Source organism: Magallana gigas, chromosome 1, assembly GCF_963853765.1.
Source record: "Magallana gigas chromosome 1, xbMagGiga1.1, whole genome shotgun sequence".
In the NCBI taxonomy this organism is placed as follows: domain Eukaryota; kingdom Metazoa; phylum Mollusca; class Bivalvia; order Ostreida; family Ostreidae; genus Magallana; species Magallana gigas.
The window spans coordinates 26,674,119-26,700,751 of record NC_088853.1 but is presented as its reverse complement, the minus strand read 5'-3'; the positions used below and the strand labels follow the sequence as shown (position 1 = coordinate 26,700,751).

General features: G+C 32.2%; 2 long non-coding RNA genes across 2 annotated transcripts; both read right to left on the bottom strand.

Moving 5' to 3' along the window:
- Positions 1 to 10,817: 10,817 nt before the first annotated feature.
- LOC117687604 (uncharacterized) lies at positions 10,818 to 14,722 on the bottom strand. The gene is made up of 3 exons (XR_010711773.1): positions 14,278 to 14,722; positions 13,339 to 13,512; positions 10,818 to 11,651 (listed from the first exon to the last, which is right to left on the bottom strand). It is a non-coding gene; the product is annotated as an uncharacterized lncRNA (long non-coding RNA).
- A 2,976-nt stretch (positions 14,723 to 17,698) lies between these two features.
- On the bottom strand, positions 17,699 to 21,605 carry LOC117687603 (uncharacterized). The gene is made up of 3 exons (XR_004600448.2): positions 21,226 to 21,605; positions 20,829 to 21,002; positions 17,699 to 19,484 (listed from the first exon to the last, which is right to left on the bottom strand). It is a non-coding gene; the product is annotated as an uncharacterized lncRNA (long non-coding RNA).
- Between the last annotated feature and the right edge of the window lie 5,028 nt (positions 21,606 to 26,633).

Here is a 26,633-nt window from a genome sequence, read left to right as displayed (position 1 = left end):
AAGCAGAGACGCTTTCTTGCTTGTCGGAGATTAACGGAGACAATCGATTGTCTGGTTGAACGAAACTAGATTTTAATATTGCTTTGATTCATACAATTTTTCAGAAATATTTCAATTACTGCTACGAACCTTGATGGAATTAATAGTATCTTTCAATATTACACTACATGATTCATATGAGGTTTTCTCGAAATTCTTTTCGGAAAAGTCCGAGTATTCATATTATAAAAACATATGCGTAATTTAAAAACATATTAGAAACTACTTGCCATGCAAACTTACATATCGTTGATTCCAAAATAAATAACAATCGATAAAATCAACCCCCGTCAGTACTTCAGTACTTTGATTTATTTCTAGGGTTTCCTGGCTGGCTATGATGTTTTTCATAGAAGGAAGGTCATTTTTGGTGTTATAAAAGAAATGTCATTTTTTATTTGTATGAGTTTACATGCTTGAACCAAATGAATGCAGCTTGCAATGCTGAAATAATATATAACCCGTTTGAGCGGGTTGTGTACTTTCTGCCAGCAAGAAACTATCTTTACTGTTTCAATAATTAATACCAGCATATCTGCTGATATTTAAGATGAAATACAGAAGGCAATTATAATCTAAAAACTAACTCAAACCAACAAGTAATGAAGGACTCTATTCCAGCGTCTAGAAAGTACTTGTCGCAAAATTCTGGTACATGTACCTTGTCACAGCAATAACAGGTGCTCGTGATGACGTCTTGACTGAACAAGTGCAAACCATCGAACACCCCGCTACAGAAACGGTAACACATAAACACAGAAGAGGCATTCAATCTGCTGCATGATTTCCAGGGAGCTTTGCGTTGTGCTGAAGTTATTTACAAGATAATGCAAGAAAACAAAACAATAATTACTTTGAAACTCTGAAATACGTTGTTTCCTCTTCGTATGATTAGATTCTTTACAGGACAACGAACAATCTCTCTTTGAAATAACTTGGTATGGATTAGATGAATATGTTTATTTCTATTTGGAAAAAAAACATGCTTTCCGGTATTTCAGTTATGGAATTAAATTTAATAAATTCTAAAATGTTTCAAGTGCAACCGTTAGGGCGAGCACAGCAGGAAAGACGCATATCTTGCAGGTTTTTCTCATTATTTTTTCCTGCGCATTGTTTCTTAAAATCTCGCTTTGCTCACAGGCACTGTTTACGAAAAGAATTAAATTATAAAAATAATTAAGGACAATACTTGAATCTATTTACTATTGAATTAATTAAAACTCATACAACAGCTGGAATATTTGCTTGAATTCGTTCCATCATCAAAACAGTCCTTTAACATCTAAACGAACAGACATTAATCTAAAACAGCGCATTACACCTGTCATACATAAAAATCACACATTAATTGGAACCTACTTCATTAAATTATTTTTATGATAAATCGCAATAGAGATGATATAAGTTTCCAAAAATATGTCGTTTCTCGGATATTCCTTTCCAAGTGTACATGTTGCAATAATACACATATTTAAAAGGCGCCGACATTAAAGGGGCATGGTCACGATTTTGGTCAAAAATTATTTTTTCGATTTTAATGTTTATAATGCTTCAGTTAGGCACGTTTAATAGGCAACCAAAATTTGAGTGTCATTTGTTGAGTTATAAGAGAAGTTAGAGAACTTACAGTTCCTTGCTATGTAAAAAAAGATTTTGTTTACATTTTGAATGTTGAAGTGAAAATTCCACTTTTTGACCTAAAATGAATGTGTTAATTGTTAGGAACTGTTTTTTTATGCTTTAAATGAATAAGAATATAGACAAATCATCTTGAAAGATTTTTACTGGTATATTGAACCTGTGTAAACAAAAAAAGCCTTGTTTTCATGACGAAGAATTGTGGGCCCTGTATCTTGCTTAAAACTATCGACGGGCACCCAAATTTCATTTGATCATTAGAAATGCATTCTTAAAGCATTGTAAATAATAACAACAGAAAAAAAGATTTCACGAAAATCGTGACCATGCCCCTTTAAAACCGATCAATATACAATTTAAAATGGTGGAAGTAGATAACATGTACTACAAATGCTATAAATATAACAATTAATGTCAGTCTCAACCAGCAAAGTCTATCTATCTATCTATCTAAACTAAGTATATACTTTATACGTATATACTTTATGCGTATTTTGGGTTTTTCCCCATGGAATATCTTCATTTCTCACCGCCTGCAAGTCTTAAAAGAATACCCGATACATGTAGGCCTATTTACAAAATCACAGAAGTCATCTTTACCTGCTCTGTAGATACGTTTGGCAGATAACGGCACTGACTCGGTAGAAACCTTTTAGTGACGGCGATCATTGTGAAGGACAACAACTTCCACCAGCTCCCCTCCAGCAACATATATTAATCGTTATCGAACCATTTGTTTCAAACATAGTCCATGTACAGAGAAATCAAAAGCCAAAGATTTAAAATCGGTCAATTCCTGGAGGACTATCTCTTTTATCGATTGGGAAGGGGGTGTGTGGTATCACTTCATAGGTGAACAAATGAGAACTTCAAAAGGATAACCTTAAAGTAAAATTACTTTCTACAGTAATTATCTTTCTAAAGGAATTTCGGAATAAGTATTACAATTTTAAAGTTTCAATATCGTAGTAAAAATCACCATACCTCATATAAAACAAATATACAAACTGCATTCTTTCTAAGTAGGTCTGATAATTGAAAAACTGGGTTTTTTTTCTCTACGTAGTATCAGTACCCATTCACAATGAAACAGAAACTAAACAATACTTCCAGGGATTGTTCTTGTTCCACTGAAACTGCAACCGATGCAATAAACCCTAAGTTTTGGATCAATTTTGACTGAAAAATCCTGAAAAAATCAAATTAAAGAATACTGGACTTGAGTAAAGAGTATTTTCTGTTACAAGCAGGAAGAACAAATGTAGTTTTATTTCCCAACATCTTTTTAACAGGGATATGTAAAAAATGCCAATTATTTTAAAACAAAGCCGTGATAGTTTACTCGCAAGTAAGTAATGATTTAATTAAAAGGTAAAGACAAAATCTGGTTGGAAAATACAAAAATAAGTAATAATTCAGTTAGAGGAAATGTCAAGTTTTCATAGAAAAATTAATTTATTTATCTTTTAATATTTAACTGACGAGCGCATATAAAGCTTAAGGTCAAGATCTTGGGCGCATTTCATTAACGTTGCCTCGCCGGCGACGTCATCGGGAAACGGTGACGTTAATGGAACGGTTGGCAACGTCACAATAATTCCAAAATAGACGAGTGCAGCTTAAAACGTAATTCGCGCATATGCAAAACGTTTTCGTTAAATGTATTTGAGGACGATGTGGCCAATGATTATGACGATGACGTTGTGTATGAAGTAGTCCATCATTTGCTGAAAAAGAGACTGCCGATTATTTTGGTGCAACAGTGCCTGCATACGCTCCTGAGGAGTTCTCATCCCATTTCAGAATGCGAAGAGAGACTTTTGAAGAAGTCTGGACAGGTATTGTTTCAAAAATGATCTTTTCATATGTATCCCTACTGCATCGCTAGCGGTTTGTGGGTGGATTATGTACATATTCGATGGATCGACATCATGACACATTTTGTGGTACCCATAAATCCATGAAATCGTTAATGAACTTTAACGAGTATGATATTTAAACCACAGTATTGAATATATTTTTTTTAAACCTGATAATTTACTTTCAAAAAATTTAATGAATATACAGTATACATGTATGATAAGAAACATGCGCATGATAACGGGCTTCTGCGCTTTAAAAATAATTTTAAAAAATCTTCTACTACTAATATAAGGTAACAACTTATATGCACTAACATCAACTCATTAGATCGTTGTAAAACTGTACATTCTGAATATTATTTGACCAACAGATAGTGTCAACAGGTCACATTCCACAAGAACAGATGCGTGGCAGGGAAATTATTGAACCATATAATCAAATAATGATCTCCATATGGATGTTGGCCAACATGGAAGGATATAGACAAATATCTGACAGATTTACGTTACGTATTCATTCGTGTATCGTTGCTTTATGTGCACATACAGAGCTCTTCAATGCCTGTCTGCTGAAAAAATCTAGTGGCCCACTGGTTATTTTGTTAAAATAAAAGCTTTGATTGTTACTAGTTTTACCTATACAACCTATTTTTGTAATTTTAGGGGGGAAAATATTAATATTCCATGTTTTAAGGGCATCTAGAATGGTTGTTTTTTTTTTAATGGGGGATATATACACACACAATTAAAAGAAAAAAAAGAAAAGAAAAATCTGTTAATAAACGTCAAAATCCCTCAAGAGAATGTTTTAAATATACAACTTTTTCTACTTTTGATATTTGCATGCCTTTCAAAATTCCATGAAATAAAAGAAAAAAGGAAGAAACAGTTTGCTTAAAAATGCTTCTTTGTAAATTTTAGTTTAATAAAGGTATATGTTTAGTTTGATGAAGATGTGTGTTTGCAAAAACGAGCACCCTACCTTCGTTGTTACGCGCTTGCATCTCAATTAAGTCAATTATTAAATCAATTTTACATCTGAATTTTTTAATGTCACAGGAGCATGGGCAAACGAGGTCATGCAAGGCTTCGAAAAGATCAAAGGGTTCCCTAAAGTTTTAGGAGCCGTCGATGGATGCCATATTCAAATTAAAGCACCCCAGGAAAAATATCATCCATTGTCCTACCTCAACAGGATAAGGGTCTCTCTGTTATTTTACAGGTGAATCTATAATTCAATTCATTTGCAAAAACACTTGCATCAATCGAATTCATTCAAATATACATGTACATCATTTTAAATAAAGGATAAGGAATCATTTTTAAGTATTATAAGGTGATAATTTCGGTCGGGGCGTGATCAAATCCAATAAAGTCAGAAGGGCTTTATGATAGATTAGATCACGCCCCGACCGAAATTATCACCTCATAATATTCAGAGAATGATTCCTTATTACTTATATTTATATAATTTTAAACCATCGTATGATTAAATATTTAAAATATAATCAGCAAACCCCGCTGGCGCCTCAATTTGGCGTCATTTGAAGCTACGGGTTTTATAGTACAAAATCGATACGTAGTGTAATCACAGGCAAAGGCAATGGAAAATGTAAATATAACTAAATATATATAACAGTAATTATTACTTTTCAGGCTGTATGTGACCATACATTGCGTTTTACAGACATTGTATCAGGATGGCCAGGTTCCGTGCATGACGCCAGGTATTTAGAAACTCGCCCCTTTACGAGGCCAGTGAAATACTCTTCGATAGGGATGCTCACATTCTCGGAGATGCAGCATACCCGCTGCATAAGTATTTATTGAGAAAGATTATACCATCTGAAAACAATGTGCGTTTTCCAAATGTATGTACACTTAGTATGTTTTCATTTTTTTAGGTGGATTTTAACTCCATACAAGGATAATGGAAATCTGGCCGAGAGACAAAAAAGTCCAACTTCGTACATTCCAACTCTCGCCAGACCATTGAGCGTGCCTTTGGTCTGCTTAAAGGAAAGTGGAGGAGGCTTAGGTTTCTCGATAACACGAAGCTAGAAGATATACCAACAGTTATAACGGCGACATGTACACTTCATAACATGTGCATAGATGTGAGTTCTGTACTGTTGTCAACTTTCAAATATGTAAACTGGGTTCATTCTCTTTAAACATTTTTACAGAACAATGAAGCTGACATGGACATCTGTGATGATGTTTATCATGCTCCGGCTACCAATGAGCCTGTAAACCAGAGTGCATCCATTAAAGGAAATGCACTAGCTCAGTACTTCTGGGTTAACATTTGACAAGAGAAAAAAAACCCATGTTTTTTGAGTTTAAAACAATCTTACTCTTTATTACGTTATTAAATTGAATGTGTAACACTAAACAAACAAAATAACAAGATTTCCTTATATCCTTTACTAAAGAACATAAACTGATACCCTGATACTAATCTTAAATTTTGACATATCAAAATAAGACATTCAGGCTAAGGTTACCTGGGACACTTCAATACTGTGACGTAGTGTTTATCGAAATAAACAATATCAAGTGTAATTTAATAAATAGAACACTAAGCGTAACGCAGTTAAAAATGTATCATGAAAAATCTAAACCGTTGAAAGCGTTTTAATTTTTATGTACTTTAATCCACATTGATATCGACAAATGTCCCATACCACCTTAACGAAATGCAAAATAACATATATCTATCTATCAAACAGAGAAACCAACCTCTTTATTATTTCAAGCTTTCTTTCGTTCATTCTTACCTGCTCCTCTTGAAACCTTCGCCTATCATCCCTCACCTCCGTCAACAACTCATCTTCTCTCTTCCGCTTGCTCGGTTTCTTCTCTCTCTCACCCCTTGCTTTGACAATCTCACACCCTTCTCACTACCATCTTTCTCACCACAAACAACATTCACACCCTTTCCCACACCTACAGACACTGTCTTTAGAGGGGTTATTTTTAAGTCATCCCCCATATCTTCGATCATTTCAGAATGGAATTCCATAGACCTCCGCTTTTCACCTGATTTTCTGTTGGCATCTTCAACAGCTTTATACTCTGCGGTTAGCTTGTTAAATTTGGATTGGCACTGGAACCAATCAACAGTAAAGTTATGGGTCTCCTTTAGATTAACTGATATTTCTTTCCATAATGCCTTGTGAGTCTTCTTTTTTGAAGGCAATTCTGAATCCATCTCACATCTCAGACTTATCAGATCTTTTGTAAGACAATTCGTCCAAGTCTGTTTTGTGTCTAAAATTAGATTTTTATAGAATCTCTAAATATAAGGTAGGAATAATTAAATAACATTTATAGTAAAGATATATAGAGGATATTCTATAACTCTATAAGGCCCTTATTATGTGATAAAGTCCTGTATAAAATTTTCTCCAGATATTCATAATACACATTGCTCACAAGCACTGCAGTAATCAAGAAGATCTTAACAACTGTATATTATATAAACTTATAAAACATTAAAGCCCATGCTTGACCCAAGTATTGTCTATGGACCTCAGTCTAAACAATTGAAAATTAACAATATGTCAAAGTGCTTGCATACAAGTACTTATAATTCCATAATTATTTTATAACATTTGAGATTTTGAGAGTATTTTTTAAAAAATTCCTATGTAAAATTCAAAATACCACCTTAAATTTAAAAAACAACTTGAATTCCCTTTAGCTAATGATGTTTTGTACCACGCTTGGTTGAAAGTGGCCACAAGGTTCTGTATACGAAGTCAAAATATTACAGACAGACACATGCTAGACAAAATGTAATCATAAAAGCTCACTTAAGCTTATAGCTCAGGTGACTACAAAAACGTACCTGGCAAAGATGTAGGAGGTGAATATTCTGTAAAGCCATCTTGAAATTCATTTCGTTCATCGATAAATACAAAAATTTTAAGCTTTAAAAGTTTGTTGTTTTAAAAATATGTTTTGCATTTCAAAAATTTATTTGCACCTTTCATATTTTTGTTACTTAGAAATTAATTTATTGTTATATCAATATATGTGTATAATACATATTTTTTTGTTATAGCGTGTGTGTGTGACCAGTTCTCACCAAGTACAATTTCTGCCATGTGAATTATATTTTTGTATCTAATGAAATGTGTTGAAAAAAACACGTAACAATGCACTGGCCTGAAATGATACTCAGTAAGAAGTGGTCGCATGCCAGTATAGTCTAATGCAGTCTACAAATGGATTGAAAATTTATTTCCCTTGTAAAAACAACCCACACTGGACCAATATAAAGAATCATTTTACAAAAAATATAAATAGACTTACTTTCTTCCATTGACACCGAGGTACATGTATATGTTGAGTTTCTGGTCGACTGACAAGCAGCTCCCTGGCCATGTTGTGGTTCTTCTTCCCTGAAAATAACACGATAGAATTGAACATTCCACATTCTTGGAATAAGTTGTTATCTTTAGACTTACTTAACACCTCTTCTAGACATTCCCTGGATAATTCAAAGTATTTTAAACTACTGTACATGTACTGTAACTAGTTGATGAAGAAAATATATCAAAACATAGGCATCAGACCACCTTCCATCCCCCATGCAAATAAATTTATCTCAGATAGATCCACATACACATGTACATGAATGGTTTATTTTTCAACTTATGTTAGCATTTTTTTAAAATCAGTATTAAAATTTGTGATTTAGGACATATTTTGTTTAAATAGGCTGATCAGTTATACCAGAGACATGAATCTCTGGTTATAAGATAGAAAAATAATGTCACTTTACCTGTACACTGTGATCATATTATCCATGCGCGGATCTAGAGGGGGGGTCGGGGGGTCCCGACCCCCCCTGGAAAATGAAAATTTATTAAATTTACATAGTAAAATTATCGCGAAAATATGCCTCGGACCCCCCCCCCCCCCCTGGCAAACACAATTATCCTTCGGACCCCCCCCCCCCCTGGAAAAATTTTCTGGATCCGCGCATGTTATCCTTTAGAATAAGAGGCTGTACGGGAGAGTTAGTATTGCATTTATGCTGGTTGAAATGGTTCATAGAAAAAAATAATGAGTTACATGGCGGACAGTGATAAAGTTCCACGGAAGCCATTGTTAGATAAGAAACGACAGGTGATATGACGCAATAAACAGTCAAATTGACGTAAAACAGTGGGAATACTTACCAAGCGTTTCGATTTTTGAAACAAACATTCTGACCATGTGCGGACAAAATTAAGGTTATATACTATACAACAAGAAGTTCAAAATTCTTCAAAAATAGCAATACAACTGATACTTATCTTGAATTTTGGTTCTAAGTAGTCTCCATGCGACCAGGTTATTGCAATTATCCAGGATTTCAATGTTGTTAAACAAATTTGAGGCAATAAATCCCCGTTTTTTTATTGTGAAAACTTCTTCTTCCTAAATAGACGCCATATCGTTTCCTAGTCGGCAACAGAAAATTGCGTGGCCGCAATTGCTCGCCGACGACGCGCGTTCCAGCAATCGGCGACGAAGGCAACACCGGCAAATCCGGCGATGCCGGTTAAATGGAAAGCACCCATAGTAAATGATTCCAGTTTGTCTTTTTTGTGCTAGAGCCATTATGACGTCATAATTGATTTGATGAATCTTTTTTCCGTATTTTGTGGCTTTAAAGAAATTATGTACAAAATAAAACAGTATTATGACATTCTATATTTAATCACGGCAAAAATAGTTCCGGTACCCATATTCAATTTGACATCATTTTAAAGAGGAGGTCAAAAGCTTGTTTAATGCCGTTTTTTGGAGAGACTATGTTACAGGAAGGTTGGAAAATATAAGGTAATTGTCATCAGAATTACAATTGTTTTGATTGGTTTTTTTTTAATATATCCTTACAAAGTATAGACGTGACTGAATAAGACTTTTGTGGATTTATATATTTTGTTTTATTTATTTTATAAACAATTAATTGCCGTGCTGTAAGAGCCGGAGCCATAAAGGCCGTGCTGAAAGAGCCGGAGACACAAGAGCCAAACCTGTATATTAGAGCAAGTGCATATTTGTACATACTTGATTCTACGACAAGCAGTCGATTTGTTTTTATAATCAGTATATGTATATATTGAATATTAACTACTAGTCCTCAGAAATATAACTAAGGGTTCCTATCGGCTTTTATATTTTGAAATCAATAGGGTTGCACGCTACAATATATGCATTAGAAACGTTGGTTATAAATACGTAACTCATAATCCATCAAAATAAGACAAACATGAGAAATTGTTTCACTGTATTTAGATTAAAACTGCAAATAAATAATCTAAATGTAATGAAGTATTTAGCAGCTAACAATTAAACAAGAATAGAATTCCTGGGTCCCCCGCCGGTCAAGCAGTATACTAGTATCGAATCTATCGACCAAGGCTGATTTTCGAACTTCACCAAGGTATTAGTGGTATAAACATTTGGTATAAATTTAATGAAAATCCGTCAAAATTTGTAGGCATGAGAGCGCTTACAAGGTCAATTTTTGGATAAAACGGAGTCATTATTGTGGTCAAAGTCCCATAACTCCAACAAAAAGTATCGACCAATGCTGATTTTCGAACTTGACCAAGGTATTAGTGGTATAAACATTTGGTATAAATTTAATGAAAATCCGTCAAAATTTGTAGGCATGAGAGCGCTTACAAGGTCAATTTTTTTATAAAACAGAGTCATTATTGTGATCATAGTTCCATAACTCCAACAAAAAAGTATCGACCAATGCTGATTTTCAAACTCGACCAAGGTATTAGTGGTATAAACATTTGGTATAAATGTAATGAAAATCCGTCAAAATTTGTAGGCATGAGAGCGCTTACAAGGTCAATTTTTGGATAAAACGGAGTCATTATTGTGGTCAAAGTCCCATAACTCCAACAAAAAGTATCGACAAATGCTGATTTTCGAACTTGACCAAGATAATAGTGATATAAACATTTGGTATAAATTTAATGAAAATCCGTCAAAATTTGTAGGCATGAGAGCGCTTACATAAAAGTGTGACGGACGGACGCACGGACACACGGACCCACAGACCCACGGACACACGGACGGACGCCCAGCATTTCTATGTCCCCGCACCGCGTTGCGGCGGGGGACAAAAAAGTCAATTATATAGCAAAAAACCATAATTACTAAAAAACAATGAATTGTAACGTTATGACATACAACCAATTTAATAACCTTTCTGACTTACATGTAAAACATTCTCATCATCGGAATAAAAAGCGAAACAGGTATACATGTCTAGATAAGCAATATAAATATTTTACAATAGTTAAGTCTACACAAGGCATTGATAAAAGGGACAATTAATTGAATATATATACTAAGTAGTAAGTGAATAGAAGTCGGCCATTCGTTTAAAAAACTAAACATACACACGAACAACAAAGATTTACAACACAGGAAATCAGCGTTATTATATAATGACACTTCAAAGCGGTTCTTGCTTTTTTATCCGCCCCTAACTGGAATAGTTCCTACAGTCTGATCATATATACCTTTACAAGTTCATACGATTGTCGAGTACAATATTTTTTTTATTCCATATCAATTTTATGTCAATACTTTTGACGATATTCAAATACAACTGTTTTCAAAAAATGTAGAAGAAGAGTATGCTACGGTGTTCAATGATTCCTTGTTTTGATGGAAAAACACAGTGCTAAGTCAAAAAAAAGTCATCTTAATACATAATAGAACCGATTGCAAAAATGGTTTCACATATTAAATTTTACCATAAGTAACAGTCACTATGATAAGAGGGATAATTAAAAATGAGATTATTTTTTACTTTTTATATTACCCCAAGGTTATAGATTTAAAATCAAATAAAACGAATGAACATCTCGCACAGGTAAAATGCCTTGTAAGTTTCTGTTGTGTCAGCGCAGAAGTAATTATCCACACGTTTCGCCCGCATGTAATTAGAATTGGAATTCCCCGACACATCTGATAGACAGGTGTATTTAAGCTCTGTGGAGTCGTGATACCTCCAGACCAGGTCGCTATCCCTGATGCCTTGAACCCACACCTCAGATCGATCCGCCAGGCGTTGTTCCTCTGTCAAAAAAGGTGTGAACAAAGCGGTACTGTTAGTAAAGTACTGCAGCTATCAAACATCTCACAGAAGTGATTTTGTTTTTAATTTGTACTTAAATAGAAAGTGAAACACAAAAGCTATTGTAACACAATTTTTGAATCTTCCATTGAACTTGTTGCATTTGTCTGTTAAAGCTGCTTGGTCCGATTTTGTATCAAATTTTCAGAACGATATTAAAGGGTAGTTATTCAAAGTATCTATACTTATAAAATAAGACATTTCGCGAATAAACTACGAAACTCCTGCACCAGAGTAACTGCTTATACCTTTGGTATTCTTTCACTTGTGATATGATGTCCGTAAGCTATATATAATTGAATTTTACTTGATAAATGATTATTGAGAATTAAAATTAGAACCTACTTTCATTTTCGATAAACAGGCCTGAAATAGCAAAAATGAGAGTAAGGTGTCGGGACACGCTTTGTCGTTTACATCAAAACATACACTAATCAGGCACGTAGCATCGTTTTTGAAAGTGGGGGGGCCAGACCCATCCAAAAAATCTTGACAAGCAAAAAAAAAATAAAGGGAAACTTAAAGTTTCCAAAAATCTTCAAAATCCTAATCTTCCTAATCCGGGGGGGGGGGGGGGCTCAACTATACTTTCAAAAAAAATTCTTCCCTACCAAAATTTTTTCCCCTCCAAATCATGAAATTCCTAATCCGTGGGGGGGTTACTTCACTCATTTCCTTATTTTCATATCAATTTTTTACTAACTTCCAAAAAAGTGGGGGGGCCAACTCCATTATAATTCATATTTTTATATGTAAATTTTAAAAAAAATTGTTGCTGTGAGAAAAAGTGGGGGGGCCAAATAAAAACAAAAAAAAAACTTTTTAAAAATTGGTTACTTTGATACGATTTTCATTTTGATTTTTTCAGAACAGGTGCCGAGGAACGCGGTGACACTAATTAACGCCATAGCGGAAAGTGAAAGGCGAGATAACCGTTGGGCAGATACTTTAGATTTGACAACTGTGGTTTAAAATATGCAAATACACTTTGGTTTAAAATATGCAAATACATCTGCATACACTAGCGTTTTTTATTTCATATATTCATAACACGAAAGATCGGTAGTAAACCTTAAACATTAATGTGTAAACAATGAACATATTGTGTTCTACGTATGTATTAATAAATGATGTATGCACAAGACGGGGAAATTTTTTTCTCTTCAAAACAATCTTTTATCTGAAATTCCTTTTTTAAAAGAAGACCGATTTTGCTGGTGTTATAGGCAAAAGTCGATAACTTTCTGGCCAGTTTGGAAAACTATTCGATAATGTTACAGTGAAAAAAAAAACATGACCATGCAGCTTTAATAAGTAGCATATGTTCTTTTAAATGTTTATAATGATTTCTACACAAACAATTTAGATATTAACAAATTCTGCCACGTTAAATAAATATTGAATTGTATTGTTTGGCGTAATCAAGATTTTTTTTTCAAAATTTGTCAAAATGCATACTTCTTAGAGTTTTCATGTATATAAAGAATTTTCATTGTACATGTATATAAATAATACATAAATACATATCTTTTTGTGTGTGCAAAAGCCGGATAAGGCACCCGTATTTAAAAATTTTTGAATCTTTAAACGACATTCACCTAGAGGTTGTAATATTTTCAACATACTTACCAATAAACGCACTCATAATGTTATGTTTGGTAATAGAATCGACTCGAATTAGGTCGCCCCCTTCTCTCTGACAAACGTCCGCGGCCTCGTGGTAAGTCTTTAAAGTTTCTTCGTACCTCAGGCAGACTTTTTGGTTGTTGTACTCATACCCCTTGTATCTTAATGCACAGTTACCTAGGGGAATGTAACATTTCATAAAATGAATGTAATTTTTATTGAATTTTTATCTAATTTCCATTTGATGCATATTACACATTTGCAAAACTTTTCAATCCATTTAATTTGATACATGTAGCTATGTAATAACATTGTAGACTGGTAATTTTTCCGTTATAGATAGAATGACTAGAAACATTTTTTGTACAAAGTTAACCAAATCCGGAATGCAAATTGTGTATTCGGTGTTGTAGGAAGAAAACATACTTGACGATTTCTATCATTAATAATTCCCGGACTTTCAATTATGTGCATAAACTTTGGTATTGAGCTGTATAATCATATAAATTAGTCACAATATTTACATCAAACCTTTATGTTTCTGACTATGTAATTCTTGCATGAACATACATGGACAAACAGAAATGTACGTAATCCAAAGCAGGACCAAACTTTTAAAAACCTATCGATGCATTGTAAAGCCTTTTAGAGGTCAATTTTAATTCAAGTAGTTATTAATGATAGTAGTTTTACATGTTATGTACGCACCTTTACTTTTTATGGGTAATAAATTTTATGAATGAGGTAGATGTAGATATCAACACTTATATGCACGCTTTTGTGATTCATACTGTACGCATGTAGCTTTCACTGCTATGATTTCAGATTTACTTTATAAAACCATTAAAGCAGGTAATATACTTACTACCAGAATATGTTTTACAAATATATTTGCTGAAAATTATAATGGAATACATCATCACATTATTAAATTCTACATACCAGTAATAAAAGTCTCCCTTTCGAACTCTGGAATTAGCACATCGTCAACTCCTGGTTTTTTGTCACAGCAATAACAGGTTCCCGTGGTTACGTCACGACTGAACAAGTATAACTCATCGAACGCTTTCCTGCATTCACGGTAACACTTCAAAATGGAAGTTAATCCATTCAAACGTTTACATGACGTCCACGGTACCGTGCTCGTCTTACGGTACAAGTTATGATTCGAAGAAATCGTTGAAACGACACACGAAACGAGAACTCGAAAAGCCAATCTCATATCTTCTTAGGATATCAGAATGGTTTAGATTTCAAAAATGTCTGCAAGTTTTTCTGTATATCTTTCTGCAACTAAAAAGTGATTCAGTTTTTGTTAAAATATTTTTCACTTTGAACACTCGTGCTTATTGTGTTACAATAAAAAAATCCCGCATTTTGGAAGAATACATTATCTTTTCATCTAGATTCATATCTGTAGTGAACACATGTAAATTAATTACAAAATCAATATCAAATACGGATTGGAGAGTAAAGAATAATTCAATTACCTTATTGTTTTGAGAGAACAAAGGGAGAAAACCAATACGTGTGAAGGTTAATTATATTCAAAGTAAGGCAGTGTTCTGGAAAAGTTCGATATCGTAAGGTATGCTTGAGTAAGACACATTAGAAACTAGTTTTCAAAGAAAAATCTGTGTGATGAATAAATGCAATCATATACAAGTAGAAGAGCGTTGTTTGTTGGTAACACATATATTTTCTCTACCATTGAAACTTAAAATAACAATACATTTGGTGAAGTTATGATGAAAATATTATTGTATAGATAGAGATTAAGATCATTTTACTAAATAAAGTTTCGTCAATGACAGCTGGTAATGATATACTAATGCAAGTATAACTTCCGAAAGATAATATGCCTGTTAATTAAGTGCAATTTAAATCAATGAACGGGGGGGGGGGGGTGTTAAAAAATCTTACTTGAGACTTAGTATGATGATACCTGACTTAATTCACATTACCACACCGACTAAAATTCGTTGCATCTACTTCGACCTCAACAAACGGATCAACACAAAACAATTACCTTTTAATTAATGATGCATATTCAAATATTGCATTTATATTGACTTTTGAAATAAAACTATTTTTAATTGAATTTGAAAAAAAACCTACTGCTATGATTTTAAATGGAATAAATGTATTCATTTCAACAGACGAAATATTGAGAACAAACCATGATATCGTTAATTCCATCATGGATATCAAACATCAAATGAGTTCAGCGTTCATTAATTTCCGTTTTACAATCGCATAGATCAAAGAAAATCTGTGAACATTAATCTCCAATAAACCAGAAACGTAATTACAAGAAATGTACCTACTTTCATGCAAGGCCGACAACAGAAAACAGTGAAAAATAAAAAATCATCAAATTCAAAAGGTTTCCAGTTAAATCACATACTAATTAAATTGTAATTCAAACATGATCAATAAAACATTTATTTAGAATAAAATTCCCTTTAATGTGTCTCAATTAAAGTTTTCCTCTTGAATTAACAGTCCGTGAATGTATAGGGATAATGTTATTTCTTTATATCTTTTATGGGCAAAACCAAACAGATCTTAATTACATTTAAAAGCTAATCACGACTCAAACTCCAGCACTGTGATATATAAACTAGTAATTTACATTACAATTGATTCCACGCCTGAAACTGATGGCCAATTTTTTTATTTTTTTTTAATTTTTTTTTTTTTTTTTTGGGGGGGGGGGGTATTTCTTATCTTGTCTGGCCGATTTGTTGTATTCCTTACAATGCCTAGATTGTGTGTATTACTTTATGCCATTTGTTTTTATCCTGTTTTTTTGGAATTTTTTTCTCCTTGCTTTGAATTCATTCGTACATAAACTTGATAATTTCATCGCGATTGGGTAGCTTCGAGGTGCGAGATGTACGACCGTAAAGGTGATATTTGTACAGCGATACACTTTGAATTGTTTCAAGATCTACGGCTTACAATGTATTTAAAAATGTTATTTATTATTCAAGAAGTCACTTCTTTTCTATCTTAAAGATCCTCGACACGCCGTGACTTCCACTTTTTAGGACAGTACGTTACAACCTGTTGATTTGAACGAAATGTGAAACAGTTCATATCGCCAAAATTTCTTAGGCGCCATGGATATAACTTCAGTTCACCGATGTTCAGTTTCCGAGTTCGATTTCCGCAAGGATATTTACTTTCATGAATACATGAAGTATTACAATATAATTTTTTTTTCCTGAAAATCTTTTCTTCTGTCATTTTTAAGTCGAACTTTATCTTTAAATAAATTTCGAGTTTATATTCTGATCTTTTTCCAAATGTGTAGAGGATCATAAAAAACCCTTATATTTTCACTTTAATGTAAATGAATCAAAGGTAATATGAAATCATTCTTAATCTTCTGATATACTATCTAGAAACTCGTTAGTTTAATGATAAAAACATATTTATTCTCTTTAAGCTAATGTAGTACATACAACCCACTCTGTGTACTTTCTCGTAGCAATAACAATGTCCTTGTAATTACTACACTAATTATCAAGTTTTAATACCATCATTGATCAGATACTTTGCCTTCAAGGTGCTTTCTTTGATGTCTGTGAAATCCGTAATTGTGATAAGTCGCACAAATATAGAAGGATTCCATGGCCGAGATTTATTTTTTCCCATATTTATCAGAAGCTTTTTTCTCCCTTTGAATATGCTGAAGGATTGTAATTCAATGATTCTGAAAGTCAAATGCGAGTTTACTCCGATAAATGATCTAAAGAACAACGTTAATGGTTTTTGAAAATGAGAAATCTCTTGCAAGTTTATAGTTTGCGTTTATCAGTAATTAGAACAAATTTTTCAAAAAATTCTTCTAATTTATTGTGTGTAATTTTATAAGATGTAATTTAAACGTCACGAGTGATTTTGATACTAAATACAAACCCATACGTTTTGGTTACATATATACAGCATTGTAATTAACTTATTTTTTATCGAATCGGTATTGATTTAGTAACCACCTCGGTTCATTTAACGTGTTGATACAGTCATTTAGAACAAATAAATATAAGCATTTTAATGTCGAAAAACAAAATGATGGAACATTCAAAATTTACCGATAATTGACAAAGCTGTTAGTAATTACCAAGGCATATATGTAATTTCAATTAATTTTTATCTGTTACCACTAAAACAGTTATATTGATAGATTATATAAATGGAAAAAACGGCGTTGTAAATGTTTCATCGAATGAGCCCCCCCCCCCCAAAAAAAATAAATAAAAAAAAATATATATATATATATATATATATATATATATATATATAAATATATATAAAATTCTATTCTCCGTAGAGACTGTCTCAAAAACGATAAGACATTGAAGTAACATCAGTAATTGTGCGGTTTTATATTAACTTTATCCAAATGTGGTATCCTTACAATGACAATACCATTTAAACTGGACCAATAAAGAAAAAAAACCATTCCTCAACTTCTGCGTTTCTATCCACTATCGATTGTGACGTCAATATCGATCATTTTCAATAAGTACATGTAGTCCATGTTTATAGCATTTTGCTATATAGAGATTATACACTGTAACGAGGTTACTGAGAATTAACATTGAATCGATTTAAAAGTGATATGGATACGTAAAATCAATAGTCAACCATTTTCTTTTAATAAAGATGAACCCGATAACATGAAAAATTTTCAAAAAGGTGAAAATATATTCATTAAGGATTAAGATTAATTCATTTAGAATTAAGATTAATTTATTTCGTGCGTGTTTTACATCTACCGACAAAGTTAGGTTCAAACCAAATATTATATGTTGTCGTTGGCGATGCATTATCAACAAAAACAAATCCCAACCATACTAAATTAAATCACCAATCTGCTGTATTTCATCTCCAAGTCTCATTCAGTAAAGGACTATGTGCGGTATGGTCTGATATCTGCCCCCAATTTTAACCAATTTTTAAAAAGTGTCGTATAAAAATCAAATCTTCATAAATCATTGTACAGTGGACGCCTATCACTTTAATCTTGATTTAAACCACCATTGCTCATTGGCTATTTATCTATGACGTCAACTTTTTGACCTTATTCTCGCAAATTTGCAAACAGATGAAACTATTCTCATTTTTGCTTTATATTTTGCACTCGGAGTTATAGAGCGCAGGTCTGCTCAAGTAAGATTTTAACATATGTTTTTCTTTAGATAATTATACACATTATACTAAAAAAAATGGTACTTGAGCAAGCCTGCACTCAATGTTACCCGGTCGAAAAATCATCGGAAAACACCCATATTTTGCCTCAAAACATCAATTTATCAAAATTAGGCAATCTTCATGACGTCATTCCTACACTATGACGTCACTGTGATGGTAACCTTTTGCATCCATATTTTTAATATGATTCTAACTATCTTCACCCTTATTTTTTAAGCGCTTTATAAGACTTTAATTTTGGGGGCAAAAAATGCATAAAACCGCATATAGTCCTTTTATCAAAATTTTCTGTGTAATTCTACCTGTAGTACATGTACATTAAAACAAATCATTACGAATGTATCTCTCACACAAGAAACAAAGTTGGGTGATTAAAATTATAGTACTTAGATACGTGGTTAGTGATTGGATGTTATTTGAATATCAACCCAAGTTGCAGCTCAGTTCGATATACATGACAATGCAAACTGTGTCACTTCTTCATAATAAATTAAAATATTACGAATGTATATTTCACACACGAAAAGGATTCTGTACATTGAGAGCATTAATTACTGTTTAAATAATTCACGGTGACAGTCGACATGCAACTTTATAATTCAACCAGGTTCCATCTTAACTCTTCGTTCATACTGGAAGAATTTTTCTTATTTCAGAACTTGCCACCTTCTCCTTATAGTTCATTTAAAACCAAATATCACGAATGTATATCTCACACAGGAAGAAGGTAGAGAACAGGTGAGTGTGGTCGTTGCAGTCGTAATTATCATTGCTGACCGCCCGCATGTAGTTAGAATCAGTATTAGCTGAAATTCGTGTCAGACAGGTATAGTTAAGCTCTGTGGAATCATGGTAATGCCATATTAAGTTGCCATCTCTGATGCCTTGGACCCACACCTCAACTTCGCTGAGCGAACGTTTTTTCTCTGGTAAAAAAAGTCTCTAAGTAGTCTCATGTAATATTATCATAAAAAAATCTTAAGTAACGTTTAACCAATAACATTTTTTTAATTAACACTCTTTTTAGTGTTGTTGGGCGGAAAGCCGCTTGTGCAAGATCAAGTACATTGTTATATGTCATTTATAGATGTTTAAGAAAGATACAATTAGAACAATGGAAATCTATATTGGTTATAACACTTATCTCATCAAATATAAGGAAGTGTACATCAAAAGTGGATATTGTTAATTATATTGCAATGTAATATACTTCGATATTTCCTGGGGTAAATTGAAATTTAACTTCTCTTCAAGTCTATTTAATTCAATATTTTCATTAAAAAAACATTTATTTGTAAAAATATTACATAATTTTTAATAGATGAATTAAATATATTTCTTATTCTTATAAATACATTGAAATTTCCCGAGTACGATGAGTCAATGACTATTTTATTTCACCTAAGGATGACGTTTACTCAGAATGAAAAAAAACCAATGATGATAATGAAAAGCCATCTATTGTATGTTATAGATCTTTGATTGTAGTGTTATTTTTCACTTTCAAAAAAGTAGGTCAATGATCTAATTTTTGAGTTAAGGGTCATACAATATTTTTTTTTTAAATCATGAAAAATCTTATAAAATTTTACACTACTACTGAGATTTTTTTAATTGTAAAAATATTACAAATAAAACATTAAAAATGAACTACTGGTAGTGGCACTAAATAAATACAAAGCATTAAGATTTCAGCGACAATTTTTTGAAATATTCCGAATTTCCTATATCAGTATTCAAATTTCTACCCATTTTTGATCCAATTTTACCCCAAAAAAATGAATGATGATAATACAAAAAAAAATTAGTATTAAACTTCTTATAACGAGTAAGTGAGGTAAAACCTACAAAAAATATGCAAATCTATATAGACTAAAATACTTCATTTTAACTTTTGATTTTAGTGTACTGCGAAAATTGGTTTTGTTAGATTAGAAATATTTAAAAAAAAGGTTTTATCCTTCCAAAAATTGACAATTTTATTCCATTAAAAGCATCAAAACAACTGAACATAATGTGGATATCATTTATTATTTTTTAAATCTGCAAATGCTTTTACATCATCAATACAATTTGCCCTCAGTCAAGTGAAAACTATTGTGCTCTGAAAAACCTTGATATAACAACCAACGTCATTATATTGTGTTCGACTAAACATATGTCACTCGAGTGACCCATATCTCTCGACAATTAAAAACTATAGACAAAAGTGCGAATGTTTTGATCTAACAAAGAGCAGTATATTTGACTTCAGACAGGCTAAATCTTACCCACAAAATCCTTCAAAATGTTATGCTTGTTTAGTGAATCTACTCGAATTAGGTCGCCTCCCTCTCCTTGGCAAATGTCCACAGCCTCCTGGTAAGTCCTTAAAGATTCCTCGTATCTCAGGCAAACTTTGTCCTGGTTGTTTTTGTATCCCGTGTACTTAAATGGACAAAATCCTAGTAAAATGAAAAGTTTTTAATTATAAAAAAATAAGAAAATACATAAACGCCATTTGATATGGAAATGCGTACATTATTTGAGATATATATCAAATACAAATAAAAATGCTGTGTTCTTATACATGCATCTAGAATATTATAAGTCTCTATCATGTTTGTTAAAATGTTTTTCATAAATTCTTACAATTTATAAATCAAAAAAAATTTATCCTTTACCTACCAGTTTTAAAGGATCTTTTATCAGAATTGGACAGGTACTGATCGTTCAAACCTGGGACCTGGTCACAACAATAACAAGTCCCTGTTATAAAGTCACGACTGAACAAGTATAAATCGTCGAACACATTTATACAAAAGCTATAGCATGTCAAAATGGAAGGAAACCCATCAAATCTGTTGCATGATGTCCAGAGTGCTTGGGTAGTTTTACGGGAAACGTGTTGTATCGAAGTGATCGCCAAAGCAACGCAGGAAAATAAAATGATGGCTGTACTTGAATTCATCCTATATAACAAATACGATCTTATTTTGCTCAGAAGAATTCGATTAACTGAATATCATCTGACTACAAAGTTTAAATATCTGAGCGAAAAGTGTCACCTGATCTGAGCTGTTTTCATATTATTGAAAAAAAACCCTCACGATTGTAAATAGAGTGCGGTCTCTTTTGAAAAAAAATACGTTCACATTTAGTGGTAATGACGTTATGTAGATGCATCGACTAAAATCAATATTAAGGGAGAAATCCAAATCAAAGCATGATGATAATCGCTGTGTAGCATTAAAAAAAACTTGAGTAACAAGAGGCCTATGGGGTCTAATAGCTCATACTTGAGAAACTATGGCCATATACCATATCAAGAAGCTTCATTCAACGATGAAAAACTCTTTTAACTTAACAAATGCAGTAAAAAAAAAATGTTTCCTTTCTCTTAATCTTTTGGTGAAAATAAAGTTTTTCCCGGTATTTTGCTGTTGATCTTAAAACAATCTTTGTTCAGCTATGTACAATAAAAAAAAATCTGTAACATTGTAACAAAAATAACAGCCTAAAATTTTAGCATAAATGCCTAAAAGTTATTATTTAACGTCTTTAAAGATCCTGAAATTAGGTTAGGGGCCATATACTGAAAATTTAACCTACAGTGTACGAACTGATGTGATCGTAAAGGACGTATTTAAGATCTGAGTGGGGTTTTTTTCACTATGTAATTCTTAATTTTTTTTATTTTTCTAAATGCCAACAATGTGTTTATCTTTTAAGACAAAGAACACGTAAATCCTTCAAAAACACTATGAATTTTCTTAACACAAAATTGATTTGTGTTTAATATTTTCGAAACAGGTCCAGAGTGGCACAGAAACGGCGTTTAAAGAATTCACAGCTTAAATGTACAAACAGACTGCGGACGGACGACCAAAAATAATATGATCAAAATTTTACTTGAGAGGCGAGATCAGTTGTGATAAATGAGATTAATACAAATTATATTGCAAAAGTTAATTAAAATATTCAAAGTAAAAAAACGGTACACGCAAAATATGTGATTAAAAAGCACACTTGGGATTTTATCCCAGATGAGCTAAAAAGTTTAAGAACAAGTTATATTCGAAGGATATATTCACCAGAAACCAACCTTGCAGCTTATCGATAACGATTTCTAAGAGACCATTAATTAATAAAAAAAAATCACGAAACATGTTTAACTAATTTCTATTATAACCATGATTAAAAAGAAGCATCGATTTTGCTCACGCCAGCAAATAACCAAAGTTAACTCATTAAGAAAACATTCCAGGTTCATGAGTGCAACATGCGATATATAATTAGATATTACTTATTAACTGAAATAAGATTCACCTTGTGTTGAATCTCGGTTCCATTTAAACAATAAAAGCGGTCGTTGGTTCTAATTTAATCAATAAAAGAATGTCACTTAGTCACGTTCCAACATCTTTCAGTCACACAGCTGTTGATTAATAAGCAGGGTCTTCGTGTAAATCTGCTTTTGTATATCATACATGTACACTAAAATTCGATTGTTTCTTTAAACTCTTTATACACAATTTAAAGCATTAAGCTACGAACTAATTAACTTTTTTAATCCTGGGTTATCTAAAATCCGAGGCAATTACAGCTTTATATAGCATATACTTTTATTTGTTGTCAGTTGATGATATTATAGGGAATTTGAACAGTAGTGTGTATTACAATTTTTTACTGGAAAACAAAAATTCAAACCCACAGACCTAGAGCTAGACAGTGAACAAGATTAAACATGATTGAAAATAATCGGCGGGTGTAACCAGAAAAGACACTGCACGAAAAAACGCCTTTTATTATATTTAATTTGTTATAAAATGTTTACAAAAGATGAACTTGAATCTTTGATTACCTTTTAATTTCTAAAAGATGATCTTTTAGCTTTAATTTGAACTTTTATATTTAAAAAAGGTGATTATTACCTTCTGTTTTTGAAAGATGAAAAAATATGAACTTTAATTAGCCGACATATTTAAAAAGTTAATTTTTCACCTTGTGAATTTTTAGAAAGAATAATATATTAATACATGTTAATTTTTTTTTTATTTTTTAATTATTCCTTACTTGAAAACTTATAATTATCAATTGCACGTAAAGTGTCACATTTGTTAACTTCATCCTTTCTTCTTTAAATTTATCAACTGTTTTATATATTGGCATATTTTCCCATGTATTTATTTAATTATCTACATGCATTATCATCAAATAAGTAAATTAATGGCTCTAGATCTTTTCAATATTTATTTTAAGAAATAATGATATATATAATAACATGTTATCATGTACACACATGATATACCATTGTTGAACAATTAAATTGTGACTTAAATTGAAATTAAATACACATACCAGTACTTAATCAATTTAAGTGTATAATTTATACAAATACAAACTCATTTGAATCCTTTTGACAACAAATTAAAAGTCAAAAAGGAAAGTCAATTATGACAAGGTAAACACATTTATAATAAATGTATGTACATTGTGTTGTCAAAAAAAATCATCATAAAAATGATAATACAAATGATTTCAATAATTATGATAAAACAAAGCAGGGATATAATATTCAGTTCACACAATATATCTCTCTCTTGGGCAAACTACAATAACATCTTTTCCCAAAATACTTTCAGTAGCATACACAAATTTACTTTTTATTCTCTGAACAGGAATATACATTGATGAACTTTGTTGTTCAAATTGATTTCTATACCATATTTCCACTGGTTTTCCAAATGAAAATCTCAATGAATTTGGTAGACGTTTAAAACAAAACAACTTTTGCTAAATAGTGACTTTTTAATTCACCATCAATCATGACTTTGTGCTCAAAAAATCTGACAATTTGACCTGGATGGGGTGTGAGATCACTATAAGTATGTACAAGTTCACCATCATCTCCACACCAGAATGGTAAAATAAAGGAGGAACGGACACTACGACCGTGCTTTGAGCCTAAAACAGATCCATTTATGTACAACTCTTTTCCTATTTTCACAGAAGTACACAATTTCAATTGCTTATCACCATACAAAAATGAATACATATTTTGAAGTTCATTCAACTCAACATCAGTTAATATTTCACCCTTATACTTTTTGGTAAAGATACCATTGTTATTACTCCAGTCAACTGATTGTAAATTTATTTGAATTGAGGCTTTTTCTACATTACGAGTATGCTGTGTTGATTTTAGTTGCTGATGTAAGGTTCCACGCACACTGTCAGAATGAAATTTAGTCAGGTCATTAAATAGACACAAAAAATCATCATCAAAATCTGACTGTTTTTCCCTGGCCCAACTTTCTTTCAAGTATTTTTTCATAATCTGGGTTTCAATACTTTTTCTGTTTGTTGGATAAGAACCAAGTATTCCGTTTTCTCTCTCAAAACTGAACAACCAAAACGAGTAGATTGGACCAAAGTCAAACAAACAATCTAACAAATGACCATGCAAATGCATATTTGGTGTTACAAAATCAACTCCATAAAGTTGTTCAAACTTTTTACAAAAACTAACCAATAATCCATCAGCTACTTTTACATTTCCTAATGAAATGTATCTAGAACACAACCGTCTACATGCTAATACATATTTTCTCCAGCATTCTAAATGTTCATCGGGTATGACATCTTTTAAAGCATAAACTGAGAACAGTAGAGTCCAATTTTTCCACTGATCAGCATTAAATGAGCCATAAGAGGATGAAAACTTTTTAGGTAATTTGCCAATATCAGATGGACAGAAGATTTTCTCTATCTTCTCTTGAATAACTAAAAAATCACTATCTTTTAAGATCATTTTAGTTTTCCATACACTTATCATATGTTTAGCAGTCCCAAGGAAAAGATTGTGCATTGGGTCAATCGGTGTCATCCTTATTGGGTCAAAATAGTCTAAATCTAGCAGACATGACACTCTTACTCCATGCTTCTTTTCTAGGTTTTCATTTCAGATTTTAAAGAACATTTAGAAATTTTCCCACAAACTTCCCTGTGATGAAAATTTGTTCTTGGAGGCCAAGTGCTTCTGTCAAAACCACCAAATATCTTTTCTCCTAACACACCTGGAAACTTTTTTTCACATTTGTTACAGCCTAAGTTAGCCATGTGACCATAAAACCCACATAATTTCCTGCTTGCAGGAACATCACATCCTACACAAAGGAGAGCCAATCTGAACTTTTTAGTTTGGTTTTTGGATTTCCTAGATTTAATATGAAAACCATTATGCCAAGCATCATTTAGTTCGTCCACTAAAGGTTGAAGAAATGTATTTGTTGGTGGTTCTTTCTTCATATCAGGTATTATACCAATTAACATAATGTTTTCCCTTTTAAATCTTTCTTCTCTTGGTAAATTTAAAACTGATAAGTAAATAGCTCCTACAGAGTAATTGGTATGCTTAAAGGGCTGAAATCAGTCTACATTCAGCATTAAACCATAATTTCCTTCCTCTGTAAAAAAATTGTATTTTCTACCATTGAAATCTTTCTAGATATTTCCATCATAAACATCATGAAGAATATTTTGTTGGGTTTGTCTAGATCTCCACCTTTCACATTTATCCTCAAAATCTTCACGATTTACAAAAGTTTCAAGTGATGACTTTAATGATTTGTAACAATATGTTTTGAATGGTACAAATTTTGAAGCACCTGTTTCTCCTACATCTTTAAGTAAAGGTTCTTTACATGTTTTACGCATGTATGCAAGTCTATGGTTTGGAAAGCACATATGATTACAGAGTTTTGATTGTTGTCTACCTTCAACACTTAAAAAACAATCATTCAAGTCATACAATGTAAAACACTTTCTACATACAACATACTTTGAAAATTGTGACTTGCTATTGGCTAAAACTTTTGACATTGTGTATAAATTCTGTGGGAAAATTTTTACTATTGTTTGAAGTGCTGCTGAAAAATTACTTAAAAAATTAAATACAGTTGAAAATAGTTTTAATAATGCTTCAACAGCTGAGTCTGACACATTGTATACCGATTGCCACAGTACTAAAAATGTACATACAACTCGTGTCAAAACATTAATGGATTCTGACTCGGATACCACAGCTTTTTTCG